Source organism: Rhipicephalus microplus, chromosome 4 (genome assembly GCF_043290135.1).
Source record: "Rhipicephalus microplus isolate Deutch F79 chromosome 4, USDA_Rmic, whole genome shotgun sequence".
In the NCBI taxonomy this organism is placed as follows: domain Eukaryota; kingdom Metazoa; phylum Arthropoda; class Arachnida; order Ixodida; family Ixodidae; genus Rhipicephalus; species Rhipicephalus microplus.
In genome coordinates, this window is record NC_134703.1 from 152076954 (window position 1) to 152089834 (window position 12881).

General features: G+C 48.8%; 1 protein-coding gene across 8 annotated transcripts in view; it reads left to right on the plus strand.

The window, feature by feature from the left end:
- Positions 1–12881, plus strand: part of LOC119172413 (poly(rC)-binding protein mub) — a 170198-nt gene that overhangs the window by 19990 nt on the left and 137327 nt on the right. For 6 of the 8 annotated variants that reach the window (XM_075893759.1, XM_075893760.1, XM_075893753.1 and 3 more), the window contains exon 1: positions 1575–1713. The exons of 1 other annotated variant lie outside the window; for it this stretch is intronic. The gene's annotated coding sequence lies outside the window, so the exon portion shown is untranslated. Of the gene's footprint in view, positions 1–1574; positions 1714–12881 lie in introns of those variants that run through there. One more of the 8 variants, XM_075893758.1, reaches the window with a different exon arrangement.

The window sequence follows — 12881 nt, forward strand, 5'->3', positions numbered from 1 at the left end:
CCGTGCTTATATTCTTTCGCATTTGACGAGTGCTTGTTGTATTCGCGGCAGATAACGAACAGAGTCTTCGAAAGCTCACCCGCTAATGTAGGTTAGCAGGCCGTGCAGCTTAGTACAAACACCTTGAGTTTTGCTAAGCTCGAGCGCGTGCGTTCAACTTTCGGCGTATTCATTTTCGATGGTGGCCAGGTTTAAGTTGGTGGCCCTTAAGAATCAAAAAGTCTAGTCTATCGTCCCCGTTTCTTTGTCGCCTCTGACCCAAGCTTTTTTAACCCGATCGGCAGCTATGCGATGCGTGTACTTGACGTCATATTATCTCTCCGGACGAAGTATACCTACAAGGTTATTGAATATGTGTCATACGGCCTTATGAGAAATGTGCAGTGAAACTGAGAAGGCGTATATATGGCGTTTCTCGGTCATATATCGTCTCTCACCAACGCTAAGTGAGATAACACAGAAAGGATTTTTCGAATAACTATCCAGGCGACGAACGCTTCTCTCGTAGTATACGCACCAGACCGGGCAACTAGTTAACGAGCAGCTGCATTTCCGCCTCGGGCTCGGATCACTGGTGTTTTCCACGTTGTGAGCACGACTACCATTGCTTGGTATAGGCGTTGAGTTGTGGCACAAGCTAGATAAACAGTGGTAACGCTAACGTAGGGCAGTCTGTCGGAGCTTGCAAACTCTTGCCAATCGCAAACCAGAAGCTCCGTCTCATTCACGCGTCTGATGCCGCGTGTGTGTACCTCTTCTAAACACGCACCGACGCCGCAAATTGGCAGTCGCTCATGCAGCTCACCCCATCGCCATACGACGCCCCAACGTGCTCACACAGCTATACCTGGGCGGGTGCTGGTTCGCAAATTTCTTGGCTTCTTCCGGGCGGACCCTCTCGACCGGCAGGGAACAACCGTCAGCAGCCACCGCCTCCTCCACCGCCGCAGCAGCCGCATCGGGAGCGGTGCAGACGCGCAGGTGCCGGCTCCTCTGGAGTCGAAAATAGTTGCGACGCGGCGTTGGAAGAACGGGCACGGCTATAGAGCGCGGCCAGGGCGACTCCGGGGGAAGGGTTGAAGCGCTGCGCAGGGGAGGACGGTTCCGAAGATTGGTACGGAACGGGTTCGGAGCTCTCCGAGAAGAGGAGGGAGAGATGACTTCATCGTCGCTGCCGCCGCCGCATTCACTGCCAGACGCGTTGGTTGTGGTTATAGTTCACTATAGTTGTGGTGGAGCGAGGGGATTCGCTTCTGCTGCTGCTATTTTCAACCATTGTTCTGGCCGCGGCCCCGGCTTCTGCCTGCAAGAAGGCGCTGCTGGCGTCGAAGCCTGGGCGCGCGCGCGAGCTCAGGCTCTCCGCTTTTCTCTCCCTCTGTGTGTGGCTGGTTCCCCGCTTCCCCCTCCTTCCTCTCGGGGCCCCGAGCAATTAATCGAGCGCACCGTTGCACCAGTGTTATTCGCGGATCCTCCGCTTGCCCGAGCGGCCCAACAAGGTGCGCTCATCGTCCCGACCCGGATGTTTATCGCGCCGCATCCCGTCGTCCATTAGGGACGGCGCGCATATTGCGCCCGGCGAAAAACCGTTCCGGTGGCGGCGCCGTGCTCCTCGCCGTTGTCGTCGTCGAGGCTGTCGTCGTGGCCTCGCTCTCCGTCGTCCACGTACCACTCCCGTCCCAGTGCCGCCAGCCAGGCCTACCTCTTGTCCCTCAGGTGAGCAGTGTTTTCGTGATCAGTGCACGGCCTTCTGTGCTTGTGTTAGTGTGCGCTGCGCCTGATCGCCTTTGTCGAGACAGCGTGCACGACGGGCGCGAGATTGCTTCGAACGCGCGTCTGTTTGAAGCCACGTGTCGATAATTTGCGAGGCCGCGATGCTTCTCGAGAAAAGTGGGACTTGAACAGGCCTTGCTCTAGTGTTGCCCAGAAAGTCGCGGGGTCTTATCCCCGCCGCGGTGACCTCATTTCCACGAAGACGACATGCTGGGAACCCGTGCGCTTTGATTTAAGCTCGCATTAAAGAACTTCAGATGCCTAATATTTCCACGGCCTTCCACTATGTCGTCCCACGCGTTATTATATCGTGGTTTTTAGACGTTGAACGTCAGTAATTATTATTAGACTTGACACAAACTTGTTATGATTGGGGAATACAGACGTGGCCACTTACGCTTTCTTCTGGAGTCGCCAGTGCCTGTTATTCAACTCCATCTACTGCATCTTGGATTTCTTAGTTTCCTGAACTGAGCCAACCTGTCCAGTAAATAGTCTTATGCTCTTTCTTGCTGCCTGGCTGTTTACATACATCATACGTTGACCATAAATGCAGAGATAATTAGCTTGAACTAGTTACGTACAACTTTCTCCTCGTCACGAAGTGCCAAACGTATCGTAGTTCACTCGGAGCGGCGACCAGCTGTAACAGCAGCTGTGTTCATCCCTTGTGCTCCATTAGCCGCGTTTTGGAAAGTGAGATATTTCGTCAGAGGTGATCAACTTCACCTCTTTTTAACAAGCGACTATTGTAGGAGCGTGCCCTTCGTCGGCTTGCCTGAAATCATCAACGTTCTGATTTCAGGGAGATTGAAGCAGAGAGATGGAAGGGAGAAAATATTCCGCTAGCTCGAGCCGCCGCGTCCGCAATCCCAGAGGCGTGTTCATCACATCCGCTAAAAGATACCCGTCTCGGCACCGTTATTTTCAAGACAGAAAAGGTATTGCAAGGCCGTTTCCGCCGGGAGGCTAACTCGAAGGGGCGGTATACCTCGTCGCCACGTATATATGGACAGCTGGGAAGAAAACAATAAAAACGTCCCGTGCTGGTAGACGGGATGGGGGAAAGGTGCTCCCATTAACTGGCGGCCGCCGCTCTGTGTAGCCAACGGTCGCGGAGCACAAGCGTCACGCAAATCGGCTCTTCTCGATGATGACCTTCTTATATGTACTGACGTATCGCGAGCACTGATGGCTTCCGCGGACTGGCGACAGGCGAGAGACTTAAGACCTCGACGTCGTCGCCGCCGAGTAATGGAATGGGCCGGACCAAGAGGACCTAATGAAGAGTTTATCGAGCAGCCACCGACGCCCCCCCCCCCCCCCCTCAGATCTCTCGGCCTCACGACGAAGACGACGCCATCCACTTTCGGCGTCCTTTTCGTTCTTTCTCCTCCTTTTGTCTTCACCTTCTTCGTGGGTGCTTTGCGGGCTCCCCTTTTTCATGATCCCTCGGCCCCGTCTTGTGTATCGGGCTTGACGACCCGCCGTGACCGGCCCCAGGATGGCATGACCTGAGTGGCTGACCGTTATATCTTCCCTAATTTTTCCTTGCCTCGTTCGGCTCGCCACGCCTTCTGCGTGCGCGTGCACTCTGCGGCATCCGATGCAGTCTTTGCGATCGAGCGTTTCGACGAAAGATCATAATTGCTTCATGTTATTGGCTGGCCTTGCGTCCATATCGACGCGTCCTGTGTATAACTGTGGCTATACTCTTTCACGCTCTTACGATTCCGATCGGCGTGCCCTGCACCCGTGTTTCCTCTCGTGGCCTATAACAATTACTGACACGCCGCTATCTCTGCCTACGCTAGGACGTCTGTCTTGCGTATCGCTTTTGCTTGTTGACTTACTGGTAGATAACGTATTGTTAGAGCTAACCATTAACCCGCTAGTGCTTTGCGCGTCTAACTTTCGACCGAATCATAACTTCCCTTGCGATAACGAAGCGGCGTGTGGGTCGCTTGCATTTGTGTGCTAAACGCGAAACGTGTAAAGATTGAGCTTGGCACTCGTGTTTTTTAAAAGTCTGTCGTGAAATCATCACATATTTGGTTATAGAGTACACTTCTCTTGTACGGAGTGGTCTTTGGGCCATATTCACGAAACTTCTCTTCTGTAAGTACGTTTTGTCCGTGGTCAGCCGGCTTTACTTATATGCCCCGTATCGTTAGTATTTGAAACATTCGTTTCCGAAACTTTTTAGGCTAACACGTTTTTAGGGATACGGGCTTTGGCTCATGGCACAATTGTCTTTGACGACTGAATTTTAAGTGTGGAGACTGTTAGCAGAAATTACTTCAGAAGTAGCTTCTACTAAAAAAGTGAAAAAAAACGAAAAAAAACATGGCAGCATGAAATTAAAATGCACACGCAAGCTTGGTCGTTTTCATTTTCTGTTTCTTTGCTGTTTATAACAGAGCTTGTAATACGTACGTGCGTTTGCGTTCATAAAATACGCGGCCTTTTAACAAACCTCTAGAGTACAGCAAGAAGCCTGTCGGATCGAAGATACTGAAGTGAATGAACACTGAGTAAACGTCGTTAACCTACACGCGTCGGCTTACTGAAATCGTGATTACCACCCAGGCAAAACAAAGCGCACGCAAGAAGGCGCTTGTGCAAACAAGGAGCTACACACCGAGAATTCGTTTGCATGTAAGACAGTTGAAGAAGGTTGTACACGTGCCTGTAGCGGATAGTTAAAACTTTTAACCATCCATTACCACGCCCTAGCTCGAGAATGAGCGCTAACCTGACGGCTTGCTCGCGTGCATCGAATACTTCGCGCTTTCCATTTTATTGTATGCAAGCTTTGTGTTCTGTTCTCTCGCTCTTATACCGGCGTGACACGAGTGCTTTCGATCGCGATTAGGCACGATCCAGATCGGCCTTTTTGATCGCGATGAAAAGGGGGCCACAACTACGTGGTACAGTCTATAATCCGGACCGACTTTGGCGTGGACATCAGCCAAATCGTGATTACGGACCAAGCTCGCGATGCGCAGATCGCGATCTTCTTGAAACCGATCGAACCCGTTCGCGATCTGAAGTTCCTGTGTGATACCGGTATGGGTGTTTGAGATTGTAATGAATAGTCGTAAGAAAAGCGAATAGCGAGAGGAAAAAAATCATGTGTTGTTTTCCTTTCGAAAAACAAAAGAGGGAAGGGGACGTGCCTGCCGTTTTCCTTTCTGTCTATTTTCGCATTTCACAATTCTCCCTCCCAACTGCTTCGCTTCTCGTTGCTCTGAATGGGACCTTGATTGACGTGCTTAGCAGCACGACACTTTAGTTGCCATAAGCAACAATGCGGGTCATGCGTTCGCATACGGGCAATGGTAAAATGTTTTCAGCGTGAAACGACAAGCGACCTCGATAAGATATCAGATCGCCATATCGATAACGGACGATCGCCGACGAGCCTGCGATCGACGGAGCATCAGTTGTTGCAAAACGCCGCGTACAGATACGCCTGTGATGACCGGTGCTTCTTTGAGGGCCGCATTCCTGCACGCTGGCCGGCGCCGGGTTTCTCGCGTACGACGCTTCCACCGAAGTATGACAGATAGCAAGCTTCGCTTGGAAAGTACAGCGAATCATCATTTATCATCATCATCGTTCTCCTGACTACGCCCACTGCAGGGTAAAAGCCTCTCCCATGTTCTGCCAATCAAAGCGGCTATGTGGTTGCTGCTTCACATGTTGTCCCCGCTAACTTAATCAGGCCATCTAACCTTCTGTGTCCACTTCGCGCGTTCTTCTTCCCTTGGAATTCAGTCAGTTGCCTTTAATGAAAGACGGTTATTCTGCCTACTTGCTACGTGCCCGCAGCGTGCCAGATTTTTCCTTTTATTCCAGTTTTTTCAACTATGATATATATTTTTTTATTTTTTTTTACCTGTACACGTGTATGCACAATAGAGGTCAAGACAACAAGTAGCCGAAGTTCTACTGAATAGACATCAATTTTAACATTCCTTGGGAGCTTTCAAGGGTTTCACCCTCGACAACCAGTCGGGAACAGACTTCTGTGTTTTCTTATGTTCCACAACCTGACTCCCTGTGTGAATAGCGACAGAAAAATGGAAAAGGAAATAGTTGAGGCGAAGAGTAAGAAATAAACAGTGATGCAAAAATGCTACGAATGAAACATCACATCGTGCACGCCACTGGTCGTTCTGCAAGAGTTCGCCTCGTAGTCTCGCGTGCGTTGCGTGCCTCTTTGCGTTCGTTTGAAAAGGGGAACGCTGCCATCTTAGCGACACGGTTCTATTATGTGCCACCTCTTCCTCTCTTCCCAAATGGGGAGAAAAACGAAAGGTAGAAAAAAAAACTCCGAGATTCAAGTGAGACGGACTGCCTTAGCTTCGTATTAATGTCGCGCCGACTCAGAAGGAGCACCACGAAAACGAGAAAATCTGACGTTTCCAAATTAAAGCGGATCGTTCTTCCCTTGTCGTAGGTTTTTTGGACTCGCCCTGGCTGCACGCTGTACGTTTTGTAATGTAGACAGAGGAGTCGCCAAGGTTGGCGTGCTCTTGCAGAGAAAGACGCCGTGCCTATTTCGGGTTACGCCCTTCACTTTTCTTCTCCCTAAATTACCCTCCCTCTCATTTTTTTTCTTGGCTGGGAGAATCGAGCGTGTCGCATTCGTATGCAGTTTTCATTGCATCTAGTTCTTTTATGTCTGCGATAAAATAATAGTGTCAAGAGTAAAAGACGATGGCGTGTGCGAGAGCAGTATTATTTCGCTGTCCGCCTATCTCTTCAGGCACATATTCCTAAAGCTCCATCACCGTGGTTGTAGGATTGCTTAAACCTTTCGTGCCGTACACATGGTTGTACTAGTATGTTCATAGAGAAATGTATCTTTCTCTATGGTATGTTGGTGGCGCGTCTTGTGCGGTGTGTAGTTCACGCCTCATATCTGCTCGCTTATTCAGCCTCTCTGCGTTGTGTGCGTATCGGAGTGCGCACATTCTCTGCATGGCGCATATGTTTTACGCCTCACGTTTGGTTTCGCTATGTGCGCCGTTGTTTTGCCGCATTTCCTTCTGTTGTGCTGCACGGTGAAAGAAACAGCTGAGGTGTCGTAACGCTATATACGTCGTGTTCACGAGTGTACTTCGATGTGGTTTGAAGACGTGAAATGCATTCTACGCAGAGATAACTTTAGCATATTTTTTTTTCTTCATTCGTTTCACCTGTGGGCGTTTCTAGTATGCATCCTATAGCCGCTGCTGTAGAATTTGTCCTAAACATGCTCACGTAGCTAATGCGAAAACTAGTTTCTGCTCATGCTATGGCAGTAACATAAGAAACTGGGTGTTCTCTTTTTTTCGCTAATTGTTCTGGGTTGTATACCGAAAACAGGCCCGAAAAATGTTTTTTCACTGTTGTATGTGTTTAGTACATAGTTTACGTCGCAAATGTAAAGGTAGTCATGGAACAGAAAATTACAGGTTTCACAATGATTAAGAAGACGATAGAGTGGGTTATAGAACACACAAGGGCTACTGCTATCTGTAGTCGGATTAGGAGGAGGTGGGGGGGGGGGGGGGGGGCAAGAGTATACATGCGTATGCCACCCAGGGATGCGCGGGCAGATCGCGAGAGAGGCTACTAAGTTTTGAGAAACGCATTTGAGGGTGCCAGAGGGTTATACGGAGTGACAAATCGTAATAGATTAACGTGCATAAAATCAAATCTGCTCGTGTTAGGCAAACGTGATTGGTGGTGCCGGGATTAGCAAGGACAGCAAGGACTAATTAGGGAGGTCTTCCTCGTGCGTTGAACGTTTAAAAAATAAGTTCGTGATAACGCAGTGTAAAGTTCCCGAACGCTGTCATGAAACAAATGAAGGAGCACACACACTCACACACACAAAAGAGTCTACATTAATTAAACTCGCTTAGGCTCCTACAGAGGTCTTTTGTGCATCTTTGGGATTAGAATAGAGTTGGGGAATGCATGCGGTTGCTTTTCATTACTCGGAAAGTTACCTGGAAGGATTTTAGTTGTCGCTCCTCTTACACGCAGGTACGGGTAGCAAGAATGTGCTGAAGTTTTAAATTTTTTTCTTTCGGTTTCTCTATGATATTTGGAAATGAAGCTTTTCAGAACCGTGGTTATTCGGCCCACATGCCTGAAAAAAAAAGAACGTTTCGAGGTAGTCTTCTTATGGATCGGAACAGTATCATTTTCGAAGGACCTTTTCTTTGGGCGTGTCTTCTGCTTTCGAGAGGTTAACGTTCGCGCATTGCGAAAGGTTTGCCACATAGTTGCAAAGAACTTAAAACGTGCCCCGCGACAACTCTCGACTCCCTTATCTAAAGGACTACGAACTACGCCCTTATGGAAAAAAAAGCAAGAAAAAAAAAGCAATGCACTTATCTTTCGAATCTGTCGATGCTTTTCCTTCTTGAATTTCAGGGCGGCTTACTTTTCTCTCGCGTAAAAACTTGTTCGCCTGAAGCAATTCACAAGCGTGCCTATAAAAATGCCTGAATGTTTTTTTCGTCTTCTTGCGCTCGCTCGCTTTTTTACGGTTCATGAAGACCGCCGCAGAAAATATTCCTAGAAGAAAGCAGGCAATCAAATGTGGAAGACTGCGATTACGGGGCATAATTCCTCTTTCTCATATACCATTTTGGTTCTGCAATTCTTTTTTCGCCCTTCTCGCCGAATTCTGTCCTCTCAAGGTTGGGCTCTGCGAAGAGAGAACGTGTAAGGCAGGGACCTCTTCTCGATCTTGAAAACATTCCTCGGCCCTTGAATCGCTTTTCTCGCTATTCTTCATTTACCAACTTTACTCCTTTAACATTACACTCATTCTTCGTCGTATTTCCAAACTTAGTTCTCAATATTCTTGTTCTTGTCTTCCCGGAGGATACCCTTCGCGTTGCTATGGCTGCTAGTCCCCCCCCCCCCCTCGTGTATGCAAATGAACTTCGGTCTCGGCTTATTACGACGCTTTGCAGGCTGTCTGCATAATCGCGCAGTGTGTGGGCCTCCCTTCGAAGCTTACGTATGCGTATTTCTCGCTCCCCGAATATCCAATGGCGCGAGTCTGTCTAGCCCCGGGCACTTCATTTCCAAATTTGCGCTTAATGAGAAGAAAAAAAAAAGTTTACGTACTTTCGCGTCTCCTATGTGGGGGAGACTCACCCCTCGGCGCCACCTACCCTTCACTGAAGGCCGGCTGCCCACAATGCCGTTTGTAGTACCACACTCCGCTTACAGAGTTCGTTTAGGTTAGGTCAGGTCAGGTTTTACATTATGCGGTTATCCGTACAAGGAGGTAGATACTTTTAAGGGTGAAAGCGCGACGCATTCAAGCACGGGCTGTATGCCTTCGGTTAATTCACTGATGGTTGTATAGTTCGCGTTGGCGAATGAAAGGGACGGGTGTTTGGGGGCGCTCGAGCTTAACAGCAGCTGTTATACGCCCCCCTTACCTTGACTGCGTGGATATTTTTTTTTTTTTGTCACCTACGGGTCACTTCTTGCCCTGCTTTTCAGCGTGCGGCTCTCCATTAATTTCTTTTCGTCTTGATGCGACCGAGTGCGTTCCATAAGTGGCTCCACACTGTTCTTGCAAATTCCTCATCTATCGTCATGTTTCTCTTCGGCGCCTCGTGTGAAATTCACATGGTGTCTGATGCACTCACCTAAGACGACTGGACGACGAAAAACAATTTTTTTTTTCAGTCGGTGTATTGGTTCTGCAATGTCGCTGTCTGAAAGCTTTCTGCACCTCGACTTCGGGTTGCCTCTAAGATCGGAGGTACCTGACCTGGTTATCCGTGGCCTCCGTGATTGACAAAATGATATCCGCCTTCACCTCCAACAAATTTATATAATAGAATGCCCTCATCACGGGACGTCATAGTGACGTCAAAACGTTTGACGTCACTATGCCGTCATGATTACATCATATGGCGACGCCAGCTAAAGATGGGGATATTAACACCACTCGTGTTAAGGCCGGAGACGTGTTACGCTCTCGTGTTATTAGGCATCTAAGGCTTTGCCCTTAAAAGAATGCTCTCTTGCAATCGTTGCAATCGTTGCTTGGGCGAAAGCCTAACTTCTCTCTTGCGAACGTGGCCTTGATCCCAAACTGTGGCGACCACACCAAAAAATGGTACAACAGTATCGCGGCACCTCTCAAGCGCAGCATGTGGAATATGCTGAGATTGTGTGGCAGGCCGAAGAAGTCCAGAGACCTTTGAAATTTTTCGAGAACTATTTATTTATTTATTTATTTACCTAATTATTCATTTACAAAGATACTTCAGAGTCCGTGTTGGAATTACGCATTAGGGGTGAGGGGGTAAGTGAAAATAGAAACAACAAAGTTCTTTAAGACGCGTAGAAAAAGATATACTATCTACCTGTTACAGATTGATGATCATGGTTCGTACATACATCATGCAGGCAAAGTGATGACACTACTGACTGCCTCTTGAATTGCCACGAAAACAAGTTTGTAGGAGACTGATAACGACGTGCTGATGAATGCTCCTAAAATCGAAAAATATGATTGAAATTAACGTGTCTTGAAAGGTTGTCGTTCAGGCGCTTGTGGCGCCGTATCTTAGGTAGCTATGTCTTTTTGAACTTGTCAACAGCCGCAGCTGAAATAGGCCGTAAACGACTCTGTTCGTGCATTATATGTCCCTTGTGGTTTCAAAACGCAATGTGTGCGCATCAGCTGATTCGAATATCGTAACCAGCATTAGGAACGACTATGGTACAAAAGGAAGAAAAGAAAAAGAAAAAAGACCGTATACCCCCGCTGCTCGCGTCTTCGACAAAGCCGCGCGACTTTCGAGCACGCAAAGCCTCTTTTTTGTTCACCGAGCATCAGTATATACTCCCCCGCCACTGAAAGACGGGACTCTCTTCGGCGACTGTATCGGGTGCATTCTGCAGCGCTCTAGCGGCAGAAACGCCGTGCATCTCTTTTTGCTCATCCCTTGCTTCCCCCCCTTGTCTTTGAATTCGGCACTTTCGGCTTCGCAAAGCCTTTCTGCGCGTCCTTCGGAAGCCTCTGAATTCGCGAAACGCGATGCGAGTCTATGCCGAGGCCTATAAATAAAGAGGAGAGGTTGCCGAAATAAATGCCCGCCGTGGAGTCGGTTCGATCGTCGTCTGTTTCCTGCCGCCCAGCGCCCGCGTGCCTTGGCAAGCCGAACCCCATGTAAAATACCGTTTCGGGTTGCTGCTGCCGGTATTCCCGGTCCCCCTTCTTTTACTCTCTCCATCTTGATGCCGCTCTCGATTTTAAACTCGATATTGTCGTCTCGTCGTTTGCTTACTTTGTGCCTCGCGATTACCTTTCTTCTTGCGCTTCCTTTCTTCCTTTTGTGATTCCTTCTTCGTTTCTTGATGCTCGCGTTGCTGCGAGAATGCAACCTGGTGAATTTTCCGAAACCTATATGAGGCCCCGCTGCGCCTGACGTATGGACATCGGATAAATTTCGATCATGGCGAATGCAGAAAGAGTGGGCGTTTGTAAGCTAAAATGAGGTGGGAAGCAAGAAATGACGCGGTAAGTGGAAAGCAAAGAGCGGAGACAGAAAAAAAAATTGTGGGAAGCGAGAACGCCGGATGGCTAGAGAAACTTCAGTTGTTGTCATCCCGCCAACGCCGTTAGACTACAAAAAGAGGGCTCCGGGAAACAAGAGACTCTCCCATAAGCGGCTGAAGCAAAGTTTAAATAAAGATGGACTACTAGGGCCGGTCCAGCTACGGATGCGAGCTCATGTAAGAGGGAAAAGGAGAGCCGGGTAAACGATGCAATAAACAAAAGGAAACGTCCGCGAACAAAGTAGTGGCAGCGCGAACTGAAGACGGTGGTGGATTCCGGCGGCTTGACAGCTTTTTGAGGCCCGAAAGACAGCCTCATCCTCTTTGTCGACTCGCGGGAGGTGCTGCCGGATATCGAATGCTCGGACCGGAGCTAGGGCCTCGAGCGGCAGACTTCGCAGTCTCCCCTTTCTATCCTCTTTACCTCGCTGTTTTGGCCCTGCGTGGTCTACTTTTCCTCTTTTTTTTTGTCTTTGGGTATCACTCATCTCTACGCTGATCCGCGGGTTTGTAGGAACAAAAGATGCATGGGAGTTTCTCGACGTCGTGATAATAACTAATAAACTACAGAGGCAGCTCTCTCCAGTGGGGTAGAAATAAATGCGAACAAAAACGAACAAAGATGTAGGTCATCGTAGCAAGTGACGCGTCCGCGCCCTGTACGTTCGAGATGACACGATAGCTCCGACGGCTTCGGCTGTAATCGCGGGGAGCTGGTGGCCGCTGGAAGAACACTGCAGGCCAGGCTTGATCTACTTCTTGTTTTCCTTTTATACCTCTTCTCTTTTTTTCTAACGGTTCAGAAAGACACGGTGCATGTACGCGTATATTTCGTGTCGTCTGACGTACTGGTAGATGTGCAATGAAACGCAGTGGTAGCGTAGTACTCGACCTCACCTCAAGGCCGCATTCACTTAAGCCGCATGCGTTCACTTCATGTGACCACCATTCCATATTGTGATAGCTGCGACGTCTTAGAAACACTGAAACACGATTTGGAATAGAAGGCGCAAAAAAAGACGATTGACGGAAAGGGACACGCACACGCACACACACAGTCACCCCCTCCCCCCCTATTTGTCCGTTGTCGTCTTTCCGCCTTTATTTTTTTACAGCAAAAGTTGGTATGAAATGACAATGATGGTCGTGTACGCCGTAGTTCTCTGCCGCCGCCACCGACGCTAACGGTGTCCGTAACCACTATCGCACAAAATGAGAAACAAACTAAAAACACCAAGGACACAAAGGGATTCGAACCCGGGCCCCCTGCGTGCCAGGCCATAAATTCTACCACAGAGGCACGCCGGTGCTTGAAACTTCGTTGCAAAATGGCCTCAGGCAGGCTTGATGTCGGGGAAGGAATCGCGTTAATATGACTAATAAAGTGTTTTAGAACATCGAAGGAACAACCAGGCACCACACAATGCGAATTGCATAACGTGTGGGTCGTCGAATGCTCCAGCCCCGTAACAAAAGCTTTAGGTATTATTCTGCACATCTGTCAGCCGCAGCAT